Source organism: Coregonus lavaretus (assembly GCF_964263955.1).
Source record: "Coregonus lavaretus genome assembly, chromosome: 4".
NCBI classification, from domain to species: Eukaryota; Metazoa; Chordata; class Actinopteri; order Salmoniformes; family Salmonidae; genus Coregonus; species Coregonus lavaretus.
Window position 1 is genome coordinate 15498376 of NC_139991.1, and position 13019 is coordinate 15511394.

General features: G+C 41.7%; 1 pseudogene across 1 annotated transcript; it reads left to right on the top strand.

Annotated features, from left to right (window-relative positions):
* The first annotated feature begins 934 nt into the window (after nt 1-934).
* Nucleotides 935-4947, top strand: LOC311127559 (ribonuclease P protein subunit p29-like; annotated as a pseudogene). Its single transcript, XR_014615289.1, has 7 exons — nt 935-1037; nt 1233-1285; nt 2979-3202; nt 3314-3391; nt 3499-3560; nt 3711-3810; nt 3933-4947. The product of XR_014615289.1 is annotated as a ribonuclease P protein subunit p29-like (transcript).
* The last annotated feature ends 8072 nt before the right edge of the window (nt 4948-13019 follow it).

Here is a 13019-nt window from a genome sequence, read left to right on the forward strand (position 1 = left end):
CTATGGCAATTTAAAATGGCGCTGAACATAGCTCAAATAAACCTTGTTGACGATCAAAATACGAAATATAGAGATGTTTTTATGTTAAATGCACATGTTTAGTATTAGTGGTATGAAATACATCTCTTTGCTTAGATTTACTTAGGTTAGGTTAGGTTAGGTTAGGTTAGGGTTTAGAGTAGCCCAAGATGCACTCTTAAGGAGCCTACCATTACTCCTTATGGTCCAAGGACCTTATGATATCTTCAGAGGTAGACTGGCTCTGGCAGCCAAAACAGCCAAATACTCCATCTAAACATGAATCGATTCTAAATTGCAATATGGTTCTAGAAACATAAAGCTCTTTGTTTTTACATTACATCAAAATAATTTCGCAAATGCAAAATATATACTTACTTTACACTGTTTTAACCAGTTGCAGCCGACAGTATTTTTCAGTGACACGTTTCTGGAGGTCTTCTTCTTCTCTGATATAATAGCATTCAGAAATTTTCAGAAGGCTATACCGCTAATACAGGACTAGTAAAGGCCCAGTGCACTACTTTAGTGTTATATATATATATATATATATATATATATATATATATATATATATATATATATATATATATATATATATTATTATTATTTTTCTTCAGATTTTTCAGGGGGTGCTGCAGCACCCCCAGCACCCCTACTTCATGCGGCTATGACCGCAAGCGATGCGTGTTAATGTTCAGATCAAGTATTGGTGCTCTTAACAAAACGCCCCCATACAGAAGACGCGTTCGTCCAATGATTCTTATGTGTAATGTAATGGAACAGATAGCCATGATCAAGGGCTAGGTTTAGGGTAGGTACGTCTCAAGGATTCCAAATAGCACTATCCATAGCCTCTCTCCGGGCAACGTCAGTTAAAGCTGTGCGCCTGCGTACGGTAGTCCCATGTGTTTTCGTGTATACATGCATTGACAAGTTGAACGCTAGCTAGCTATTACAACTGGAGCTGTGGCTGTGACTTCTACAGACATACATGCATACCAGGGGAAATATGGAGGGTGAGTATCCTAACCTTTCTTTTCTAAACTAACTGTTACTCACATGGATCCATTCGTTGTTCATAATTTAAAGATTAGCTAGCTACACGTTTAGCTAACGTTGGCTACTTAGCATATGTGTTGTTCCTAGCTACATCTCACAATATTTGGTAAAATGCTGACTGATAACATAACATTTGTTCTCTTATCTTCTAGGACTCGTGCAGGCTAGCCTACCTCCTGATCAGGGACACATTCTGGGGATAGTGGTGGGTATCCTACTGTACTAATGTGATACTGATGTGTTAGCTACCATTATGTAGCCAGGAACTAGGTTGGACACGAAAACCTGAGACAGGCATTTATAAAGCCTTCCACTGCAGCAAGGTAGTCTGCTGTTAGGATCTAGCTAACAGTCACTCTTTCAAATATTCACCATTATAAACTGGGTGGTTTGAGCCTTGAATTCTGATTGGCTGAAAGCTGTGGAATATCAGAACGTATACCACGGGTATGACAAATTATTTATTTTTACTGCTCTAATTGCGTTGGTAACCAGTTTATAATAGCAATAAGGCACCTCGGGGGTTTGTGGTATATGGCCAGTATACCACGGCTAAGGGCTGTATCCAGGCACTCCACTTTGCTTCCTGCTTAAGAACAGTCCTTAGCCGTTGTATGTTGGCCATATACCACACCCCCTAGACCCTTATTGCTAAATTATACAAGTGTGGGTCTAATCGTGAATGCTGATTTGTTAAAACCACATTTCAGCCAGTGTCTATTCCACAAATTACCACCGGCTAAATCTATGACATTAAAATGCCTATTTACTCTGTTCCATCTGACTGCACAATCCAATGTCTCATCAGTCCAGCCAGGCAATTTATAAACTTGATCTCCACTATAAAAAACAACTAGACATTTCTTTTAGACTAACATTTAGTTTTCAACAGCGGAGATTTTTATACACCTTGCTGTCTGGCTCTCCGGCATTTACAACATTGTTTCAATATTCAAATTCGATCTCCAGCTGTCCCATAGTAATGAACGTGTCATGAGTAGGGACTAGACAGGCAGGCAGTGTTTCTTAGCCAGTCGAAATCATTAATCACCTGGCATCATTTTTATGGATATAAACAAAGAAATGTCAATTGAAAAAAAGGTAAAACGAAGTGCAGCTAGTTTGCAGTCTTTCCAGCTTCAGTTTGAAGTGATTGTGTTAGCTGTGTTGTTGGCTAGCTCCTCTGAACAACGTTGTCCTGACTAGTGAGCACATTTTCTATGCTAGGTGAAATCACGCCTCATTAGCTCATTTTTACAGATGTATCCAAATAAATGTCACTAGAAAACAGCTTAAACAAATGCAAATTGCAGCTACTTTGCTGTTATTCTGGCTGCACTTTTTGACGTGACTGTAAGTTAGCCATAGTTGGCTAGCAAGCAAGCAAGGGATAAGAACGTTGCCAGCCAGTATGGCAATGGAACATTTAGAACGAACGACTGGGTCACGTCCATGGGTCACGTCCATAGATACAGGACAAAAAGACTGAACGACTGGGTCGCTTCTCTGGCAACTGAACCGATAGAACGAACGACCAGCCGGCTTGGGTAGCAACCCTAGATTTGTGTCGGGGACTACATCTTGTGGAAGGATGTAATAGTATGAATACATTCATAAAAAATAAAATTTTTAATGAAAATATGTCAATCTTTTTTTTGAATTTGAATATGTTGGTAACCCGTTGTATAAAAGCCAGTGTTTGGAGGATATATTGGCACGGTTTGCCGGCCCTCAGCGAATATATCCTCCAAACACCGGCTTCTCGGGCATTACCATTATCACTTAAATATGCCATCACATAGCCTAACTGTTTTCAGTTGTGCAGACAAGATAGCCTAACTAGCCTGTTAGTTATAATTGTCTCATGATGGGATATGTCTGTTCTGGTGCCCATACAGTCTCAGAGTGATAAGCAGGCAGAGACGTTCACAAATGGCTTTCTGAAGAACAGTTTACCGGGTATGAGCGAGAAGGAAATCGGCGACTTCATGCTTCGCAAAGCTGTGGTTCTAAAGTATGCTAAAAATAAAAAGGAGAAGAAGAAAAAGAAGAGAACTAAGGGTCTCAATGCAAAACAGAGGAGGGAGATGAAGGTCTTTCAGCTGAAACCAGAGCATCAAAAGTTTGTACATACTTTTTCCTTGTAGTAGGACTAAATATGTTGTTTATCATCTACTGCTCTGACATGTAAGGCTTTTTTTCACACGCTTATTATTATTTTTTATCTCTGTAGATATGATCTTTTCTTGCCTTTGCATGAGCTATGGAAACAGTACATCAGAGATCTGTGCAACGGATTGAAACCAGAGAGGTAAGAAATGCATTGTATTTGGCTCATGTAGGACAAAGCTTTTTGTATGTTCTGCCTTTTGTTTGGCTAGAATGTTAGATCCTAATGAAATTAAATGTATGTTGAAGCAACCCACAGACAATTCAGCAGAGGCTTTTGAAGGCTGATTTTCATGGTGCCATTCTTACAGGTTAGAGCTTGTTTATTTGGTCAAAACACTTTAGCTGTTACTGTCACTAATCGATGCCAGTCTTCAGGACCTTAATTAGCACATCTATGTCACATTGTATATAATCATGTCTATGTAATCATCACCAATGTTTTTGGGTGTGTGAAACAGTGGCCAGGTCCAAATGCCCCTCGTATGTAGGCACCACAGGAATCCTAGTGCAGGAGATGAAACGTCTTCAAAATCATCACAAAGGAGGACAAACTGAAAGGTTTGTACGCCATATTTCAGTACCTTTGTTTAGGTACTCATTCAGTCTGCTGTTATTGAACTGTTTTTCAACTGCCAAACTGCCATTCTATTTACTTCCTTATCTCTCTCCTTCTTCTGCAGTCATACCCAAGCGAAACAGCGTGTTTGCCCTGGAGATCGATGGCTTTGTCTCCCATATCTACGGTAGCAAGTTTGAACTCCGCTCAAGCGAACGATCAGCAAAGACATTTAAAGTCAAAGGAACCATAGACCTGTGATGGTGTTGATAGAGTACAGGACCGCCTATGCAAATGACAATGATGAGTGATGACCTGACCTGCAGGTGGAGAAATGAGACTGAGCTCTGAGACTCAAAGGACAGAGGATCTATAATAAGGAATCACACCATCTTCAATTCTTATTTTCAAGTCATACGGGAACCTCAGCATCTGTTTTGGATGCAAGCCCTGTTCTATAGCATTTCATATGGTGGCAAAAACAAAGACCTGACAGACTCAAAGCAATCAAAAGTTTGTTGTGATTAGAGAACATTTGTGTTGGTATTTTCCTTTTTTGTAAACGTATCCATTGATGGATCAATGACTCTAATTGTACATAATTGTAAATACATTATGATCTGTTTTCAGTTGTTTTGAGCAGCACTACCTATGTCCACAAGGTGGCACTAAATCAATCTGCTTCCTCAATGTATGTACAATAAACATATCTATCTCTAGAAATGTTTGTTAAATTACAGGTTACATTTTCTTGATCACCTAGTTTGAAGTAACACAATGAGTTACAATACAATGATACTATGTGGAATCTGAACATGTGCCTGTCTTCGGTATACAAGATGCTTAGGTTTTTTTAAATTAACCATGAGTATGATTTTGTCAACTTTTTATGATATTACAACAATGAAAACTGAGTGATTGAAGTCATTTTATTTTTTAAATCAATTTAAAAGACAAAGCATTTGCTGTATGTTTTGTAATATATTGTTACATTTTATTTCCCTATGAATTTTACCGGCAAAAAGCCTATCCCTATTCTAAGTAGTGTGCTGATGCATGAGATATTTCATTGTTTGGGCATGGGTGTGTGTATGAGGCTGACTGGAAGGGTAAAAATAAACGTCATCACTTCCTTTTTCACTGGGACTTCAAATATGCTTTCTGCTCTTTCTTTTCACAGGGTGTAAGGTCTTGGTCAAAAAGCCCGGTGTATCAGTCCATGCAATGCAACACGTACGTCTATGACCACATTTGATGTTGCAAAAAGCATACATATCAATCAATCAATCAATTTTATTTTATATAGCCCTTCTTACATCAGCTAATATCTCGAAGTGCTGTACAGAAACCCAGCCTAAAACCCCAAACAGCTAGTAATGCAGGTGTAGAAGCACGGTGGCTAGGAAAAACTCCCTAGAAAGGCAAAACCTAGGAAGAAACCTAGAGAGGAACCAGGCTATGAGGGGTGGCCAGTCCTCTTCTGGCTGTGCCGGGTGGAGATTATAACAGAACCATGCCAAGATGTTCAAAAATGTTCATAAGTGACAAGCATGGTCAAATAATAATCAGGAATAAATCTCAGTTGGCTTTTCATAGCCGATCATTAAGAGTTGAAAACAGCAGGTCTGGGACAGGTAGGGGTTCCATAACCGCAGGCAGAACAGTTGAAACTGGAATAGCAGCAAGGCCAGGCGGACTGGGGACAGCAAGGAGTCACCACGGCCGGTAGTCCCGGCGTATGGTCCTAGGGCTCAGGTCTCTCAGTTGGCTTTTCATAGCCGATCATTAAGAGTTGAAAACAGCAGGTCTGGGACAGGTAGGGGTTTCGTAGCCGCAGGCAGAACAGTTGAAACTGGAATAGCAGCAAGGCCAGGCGGACTGGGGACAGCAAGGTGTCATCATGCCCGGTAGTCCTGACGTATGGTCCTAGGGCTCAGGTTCTCAGAGAGAAAGAGAGAACGAGAGAATTAGAGAGAGCATACTTAAATTCACACAGGACACTGGATAAGACAGGAGAAGTACTCCAGGTATAACCAACTAACCCCAGCCCCCCGACACATAAACTACTGCAGCATAAATACTGGAGGCTGAGACAGGAGCGGTCCGGAGACACTGTGGCCCCATCCGAAGAAACCCCCGGACAGGGCCAAACAGGAAGGATATAACCCCACCCACTCCGCCAAAGCACAGCCCCCGCACCACTAGAGGGATATCCCCAACCACCAACTTACAATCCTGAGACAAGGCCGAGTATAGCCCACAGAGGTCTCCACCACAGCACAAACCAAGGGGGGGGGCGCCAACCCAGACAGGAAGATCACGTCAGTAACTCAACCCACTCAAGTGACGCACCCCTCCCAGGGACGGCATGAAAGAGCACCAGCAAGCCAGTGACTCAGCCCCTGCAACAGGGTTAGAGGCAGAGAACCCCAGTGGAGAGGGGAACCGGCCTGGCAGAGACAGCAAGGGCTGTTCGTTGCTCCAGCCTTTCCGTTCACCTTCACACTCCTGGGCCAGACTACACTCAATCATATGACCTACTGAAGAGATAAGTCTTCAGTAAAGACTTAAAGGTTGAGACCGAGTCTGCGTCTCTCACATGGGTAGGCAGACTGTTCCATAAAAATGGAGATCTATAGGAGAAAGCCCTGCCTCCCGCTGTTTGCTTAGAAATTCTAGGGACAATTAGGAGGCCTGCGTCTTGTGACCGTAGCGTACGTATTGGTATGTACGGCAGGACCAACTCGGAAAGATAGGTAGGAGCAAGCCCATGTAACGCTTTATAGGTTAACAGTAAAACCTTGAAATCAGCCCTTGCCTTAACAGGAAGCCAGTGTAGGGAAGCTAGCACTGGAGTAATATGATCAAATTTCTTGGTTCTAGTCAGGATTCTAGCAGCCGTATTTAGCACTAACTGAAGTTTATTTAGTGCTTTATCCGGGTAGCCGGAAAATAGAGCATTGCAGTAGTCTAACCTAGAAGTAACAAATGCATGGATTAATTTTTCTGCATCATTTTTGGACAGAAAATTTCTGATTTTTGCAATGTTACGTAGATGGAAAAAAGCTGTCCTTGAAACAGTCTTGATATGTTCGTCAAAAGAGAGATCAGGGTCAAGAGTAACGCCTAGGTCCTTCACAGTTTTATTTGAGACGACTTTACAACCATCAAGATTAATTGTCAGATTTAACAGAAGATCTCTTTGTTTCTTGGGACCTAGAACAAGCATCTCTGTTTTGTCCGAGTTTAAAAGTAAAAAGTTTTCAGCCATCCACTTCCTTATGTCTGAAACACAGGCTTCTAGCGAGGGCAATTTTGGGGCTTCACCATGCTTCATTGAAATGTACAGCTGTGTGTCATCCGCATAGCAGTGAAAGTTAACATTATGTTTTCGAATAACATCCCCAAGAGGTAAAATATATAGTGAAAACAATAGTGGTCCTAAAACGGAACCTTGAGGAACACCGAAATGTACAGTTGATTTGTCGGAGGACAGACCATTCACAGAGACAAACTGATATCTTTCCGACAGGTAGGATCTAAACCAGGCCAGAACTTGTCCGTGTAGACCAATTTGGGTTTCCAGTCTCTCCAAAAGAATGTGGTGATCGATGGTGTCAAAGGCAGCACTAAGGTCTAGTAGCACGAGGACAGATGCAGAGCCTCGGTCTGACGCCATTAAAAGGTCATTTACCACCTTCACAAGTGCAGTCTCAGTGCTATGATGGGGTCTAAAACCAGACTGAAGCATTTCGTATACATTGTTTGTCTTCAGAAAGGCAGTGAGTTGCTGCGCAACAGCTTTTTCTAAAATTTTTGAGAGGAATGGAAGATTCGATATAGGCCGATAGTTTTTTATATTTTCCGGGTCAAGGTTTGGCTTTTTCAAGAGAGGCTTTATCACTGCCACTTTTAGTGAGTTTGGTACACATCCGGTGGATAGAGAGCTGTTTATTATGTTCAACATAGGAGGGCCAAGCACAGGAAGCAGCTCCTTCAGCAGTTTAGTAGGAATAGGATCCAGTATGCAGCTTGAAGGTTTAGAGGCCATGATTATTTTCATCATTGTGTCAAGAGATATAGTACTAAAACACTTAAGTGTCTCTCCCGATCCCAGGCCCTCGCAGAGCTGTGCAGATCCAGGACAGCTAAGCCCTGGAGGAATACGCAGATTCAAAGAGGAGTCCGTAATTTGCTTTCTAATGGTCATGATCTTTTCCTCAAAGAAGTTCATGAATTTATCACTGCTGAAGTGAAAGCCATCCTCTCTTGGGGAATGCTGCTTTTTAGTTAGCTTTGCAACAGTATCAAAAAGAAATTTTGGATTGTTCTTATTTTCCTCGATTAAGTTGGAAAAGTAGGATGATCGAGCAGCAGTGAGGGCTCTTCGGTACTGCACGGTACTGTCTTTCCAAGCTAGTCGGAAGACTTCCAGTTTGGTGTGGCGCCATTTCCGTTCCAATTTCCTGGAAGCTTGCTTCAAAGCTCGGGTATTTTCTGTATACCAGGGAGCTAGTTTCTTATGACAAATGTTTTTCGTTTTTAGGGGTGCAACTGCATCTAGGGTATTGCGCAAGGTTAAATTGAGTTCCTCAGTTAAGTGGTTAACTGATTTTTGTCCTCTGACGTCCTTGGGTAGGCAGAAGGAGTCTGGAAGGGCATCAATGAATTTTTGTGTTGTCTGAGAATTTATAGCACGACTTTTGATGCTCCTTGGTTGGGGTCTGAGCAGATTATTTGTTGCGATTGCAAACGTAATAAAATGGTGGTCCGATAGTCCAGGATTTTGTGGAAAAACATTAAGATCTACAACATTTATTCCATGGGACAAAACTAGGTCCAGAGTATGACTGTGGCAGTGAGTAGGTCCAGAGACATGTTGGACAAAACCCACTGAGTCGATAATGGCTCCGAAAGACTTTTGGAGTGGGTCTGTGGACTTCTCCATGTGAATATTAAAATCACCAAAAATTAGAATATGATCTGCTATGACTACAAGGTCTGATAGGAATTCAGGAAACTCAGAGAGGAACGCTGTATATGGCCCAGGAGGCCTGTAAACAGTAGCTATAAAAAGTGATTGAGTAGGCTGCATAGATTTCATGACTAGAAGCTCAAAAGATGAAAACGCCATTTTTTTTTTTGTAAATTGAAATTTGCTATCGTAAATGTTAGCAACACCTCCGCCTTTGCGGGATGCACGGGGAATATGGTCACTAGTGTAACCAGGAGGTGAGGCCTCATTTAACACAGCAAATTCATCAGGCTTAAGCCATGTTTCAGTCAGGCCAATCACATCAAGATTATGATCAGTGATTAGTTCATTGACTATGACTGCCTTTGAAGTGAGGGATCTAACATTAAGTAACCCTATTTTGAGATGTGAGGTATCACGATCTCTTTCAATAATGGCAGGAATGGAGGAGGTCTTTATCCTAATAAGATTGCTAGGGTGAACACCGCCATGTTTAGTTTTGCCCAACCTAGATCGAGGCACAGACACAGTCTCAATGGGTATGGCTGAGCTGACTACACTGACTGTGCTATTGGCAGACTCCACTAAGCTGGCAGGTTGGCTAACAGCCTGCTGCCTGGCCTGCACCCTATTTCACTGTGGGGCTAGAGGAGTTAGAGCCCTATCTATGTTGGTAGATAAGAGGAGAGCACCCCTCCAGCTAGGATGGAGTCCGTCACTCCTCAGCAGGTCAGGCTTGGTCCTGTTTGTGGGTGAGTCCCAGAAAGAGGGCCAATTATCCACAAATGTTATCTTTTGGGAGGGGCAGAAAACAGTTTTCAACCAGCGATTAAGTGCTGAGACTCTGCTGTAGAGCTCGTCACTTCCCCTAACTGGGAGGGGGCCAGAGACAATTACTCGATGCCGACACATCTTTCTAGCTGATTTACACGCTGAAGCTATGTTGCACTTGGTGACCTCTGACTGTTTCATCCTAACATCGTTGGTGCCGACGTGGATAACAATATCTCTATACTCTCTACACTCGCCAGTTTTAGCTTTAGCCAGCACCATCTTTAGATTAGCCTTAACGTCGGTAGCCCTGCCCCCTGGTAAACAGTGTATGATCGCTGGGTGATTCGTTTTAAGTCTAATACTGCGGGTAATGGAGTCGCCAATGACTAGGGTTTTCAATTTGTCAGAGCTAATGGTGGGAGCCTTCGGAGTCTCAGACCCCGTAACGGGAGGAGTAGAGACTAGAGAAGACTCAGACTCAGACTCCGACTCGCTACATAATGGGGAAAACCGGTTGAAGGTTTCTGTCGGCTGAATGAGCGACACCGGTTGAGCATTCCAACAGTATTTCCCTCCAGAAGCCATGAGAAAGTTGTCCAGCTGCGGGGACTGTGCGGGGGGATTTATACTGACGTTACTGTCTGTACTTACTGGTGGCACAGACGCTGTTTCTTCCTTTCCTACACTGATATTACCCTTGCCTAACGATTGCGTCTGAAGCTGGGCTTGTAGCACAGCTATTCTCGCCGTAAGGCGAGAATTCTCCTGTATATTATGAGTACAGCGACTGCAATTAGAAGACATCATGTTAATGTTACTACTTAGCTTCGGCTGTTGAAGATGTTGATGAACCATGTCCAGATAAAGCGTCCGGAGTGAAAAAGTTGAATAAGGGAAAAAAGTTGCGATGGAAAAAAGGAAAATAACGTAAAGTTGGCAGCTAAAACGCACAGGAAAATGACTCTTCTGTCTCGGGATAAACGTCCGGGGTGAAAAAGTTTAACGAAAAAAGATGAGTGAGGACAAAACTAAAAAGTTGGTAAATTTGTTGAACACAGAGATTGATTAAACGTTTATTAAAAGTAAAACGTGAATAGTTTGGCAGGTAGCCAAGTAGCAACAAACAGCACAGCAGTACGGAGACAATGCGGATAATTCAACGTATATGTAATATTCAAGTCCAATGTTTCTTGCATGCATGTGCTATGTTTATTTGTTCAGCCCTGGTGACTTGGCATTCTATGCTAAAGAATAGCCATTCTGGGACATTGTTTTCCCTCATAAAAAACACAGGATGCACATTAACCAGATTTCATAATCATTTGTTTATACTTCTGTATTCTTGTAAAGCGTAATGCTTGTTGGAAATCTGTCATGGTATAATGGTCAGTAGTCCCGTGTAGCTCAGTTGGTAGGGCATGGCGTTGCCAGGGTTGTGGGTTCGACTCCCATGGGGGGCCAAAAAATAAATAATGTATGCACTCCCTAACTGTAAGTCGCTCTGGATAAGAGTGTCTGCTAAATGACGTAAATGTCTACAAAAGTAAGAGTATTCCTTGAAACAATGTCTTAATCTGCACAGTCTTTGCTATATCCTGCTCAACCAGACAGACAACATTGGGGTTTTTTTTTTTTTTTTTTTTTGGTTGATGACAGTAAGTTGATGACAGTCTGTTTGAAAATAGAATGATGCCCTTTTGGTAAACATCATGCACAGTTAAACTGTACTTTCATGTAGTGTTTTTTTCTACTGAAAAAAGGCCAATGTTATTAGCTGTAATAACTCTAGCACCTAGTTCAATGATACACACGTTTTAGCTAACACTCATTCTTTCGGTGAGATGGATATAGTTCAGTTGTGTTTAAAGAAGATATGTCCTCTGAAAATGGCGTTTGTGCGTTTGCTTTTTTAATCTGCATGTTCCATCATAAGGTGGCCTGAGAAGACACCCCTACTGAAGGAAATCAATTATGATTGTTTGAAATGTGACGTCATAAAATTTTTCAGACATTATTGCTTCCCCATCAGAAGTTGGTCTTTGTGTAGGCCTATATTTAAGTGATAATACCCGAGAAGCCGGTGTTTGGAGGATATATTGGCACAGGTGTTGTTAGGCCGAGACGAAGTCGAGGGCCGGCAAATCGTGCCAATGTATCCTCCAAACGCCGGCTTCGAGGGCATTATCACTTTTAAACAAAGGGTTACCAACATATTCAAATAATGATTTACATATTTTCATTAAAAACATTATTTTGATTAATTTATTAATACTATTTCATCCTTCCACAAGATATAGTCCCGACACAAATCTAGGGTTGCTACCCAAGCCGGCAGGTCATTACTGTGGGACATCAGGAGATCGAATTTGAATATTGAAACAATGTTGCAAATGTTGGAGAGACAGACAGCAAGGTTTATACAAATCTCCGATGTTGAAAACTAAATGTTAGTCTAAAAGAAATGTGAGATAATGTCTAGATGCTTTTTAAAGTGGAGATCAAGTTAATATATTGACTGGCTGGGCTGATGAGACAGTGGATTGTGCAGTCAGATGGAACAGAGTAAATAGGCATTTTAACGTCATAGATTTAGCCAGTGGTAACTTGTGGAATATACACCCCGGCTGGAATGTGGTTTTAACCAATCAGCATTCAGGTTTAGACCCGTTGTATAACCTAGTTTATACAACATTCCATAAAGAGTGATCAGTCAAGAGATAGCTTTCTCATACTACCAGGAACCTCTCTTTGTTGGTTTTCCCCAGAGCAAGAATCTGATCAACATGCAGCAACTATCATTTGTGATTTTCCATTCAATGCTGCTTGTCAATTCTAGCAAGTTCATTGTTTTGTTTTTCAGTTGCAACCATTAGCTAGTATCACTAACCATCATCATTATGTTCCTATAATTTATAGCCATGTGATTTTTTTCCTATCATTACATTGTTATTAATATTTCTGCTTAAAGCTGGAATCCTTAGATTGCTACATACATTTTTGAACCTATAAATTAATGATATACTTTGAACGGGGTATGGTACTAGGTGCCAGGTGCACCGGTTTAAGTGTGTCAAGAACTGCAACGCTGCTGGGTTTTTCACTCTCAACAGTTTCCCGTGTGTATCAAGAATGGTCCATCAAAAGGCGGTGCAACACAATATTAGGAAGGTGTTCCTAATGTTTTGTACCCTTAGCCTCAATTCGTCAGGGCATGGACTCTACGAGGTGTCAAGCGTTCCACAAGGTGCTGGCCCATGTTGACTCCAATGCTTCCCACAGTTGTGTAACATTGGCTGGATGTCCTTTGGGTGGTGGACCATTCTTGCAGTTCTTGACACACAAAAAAAACATTGCAGTTCTTGACACAAATCGGTGTGCCTGGCACCTACTACCATACCCCTTAATAGGCACTTAAATATTTTGTCTTTCCCATTCACCCTCTGAATGGCACACATACACAAT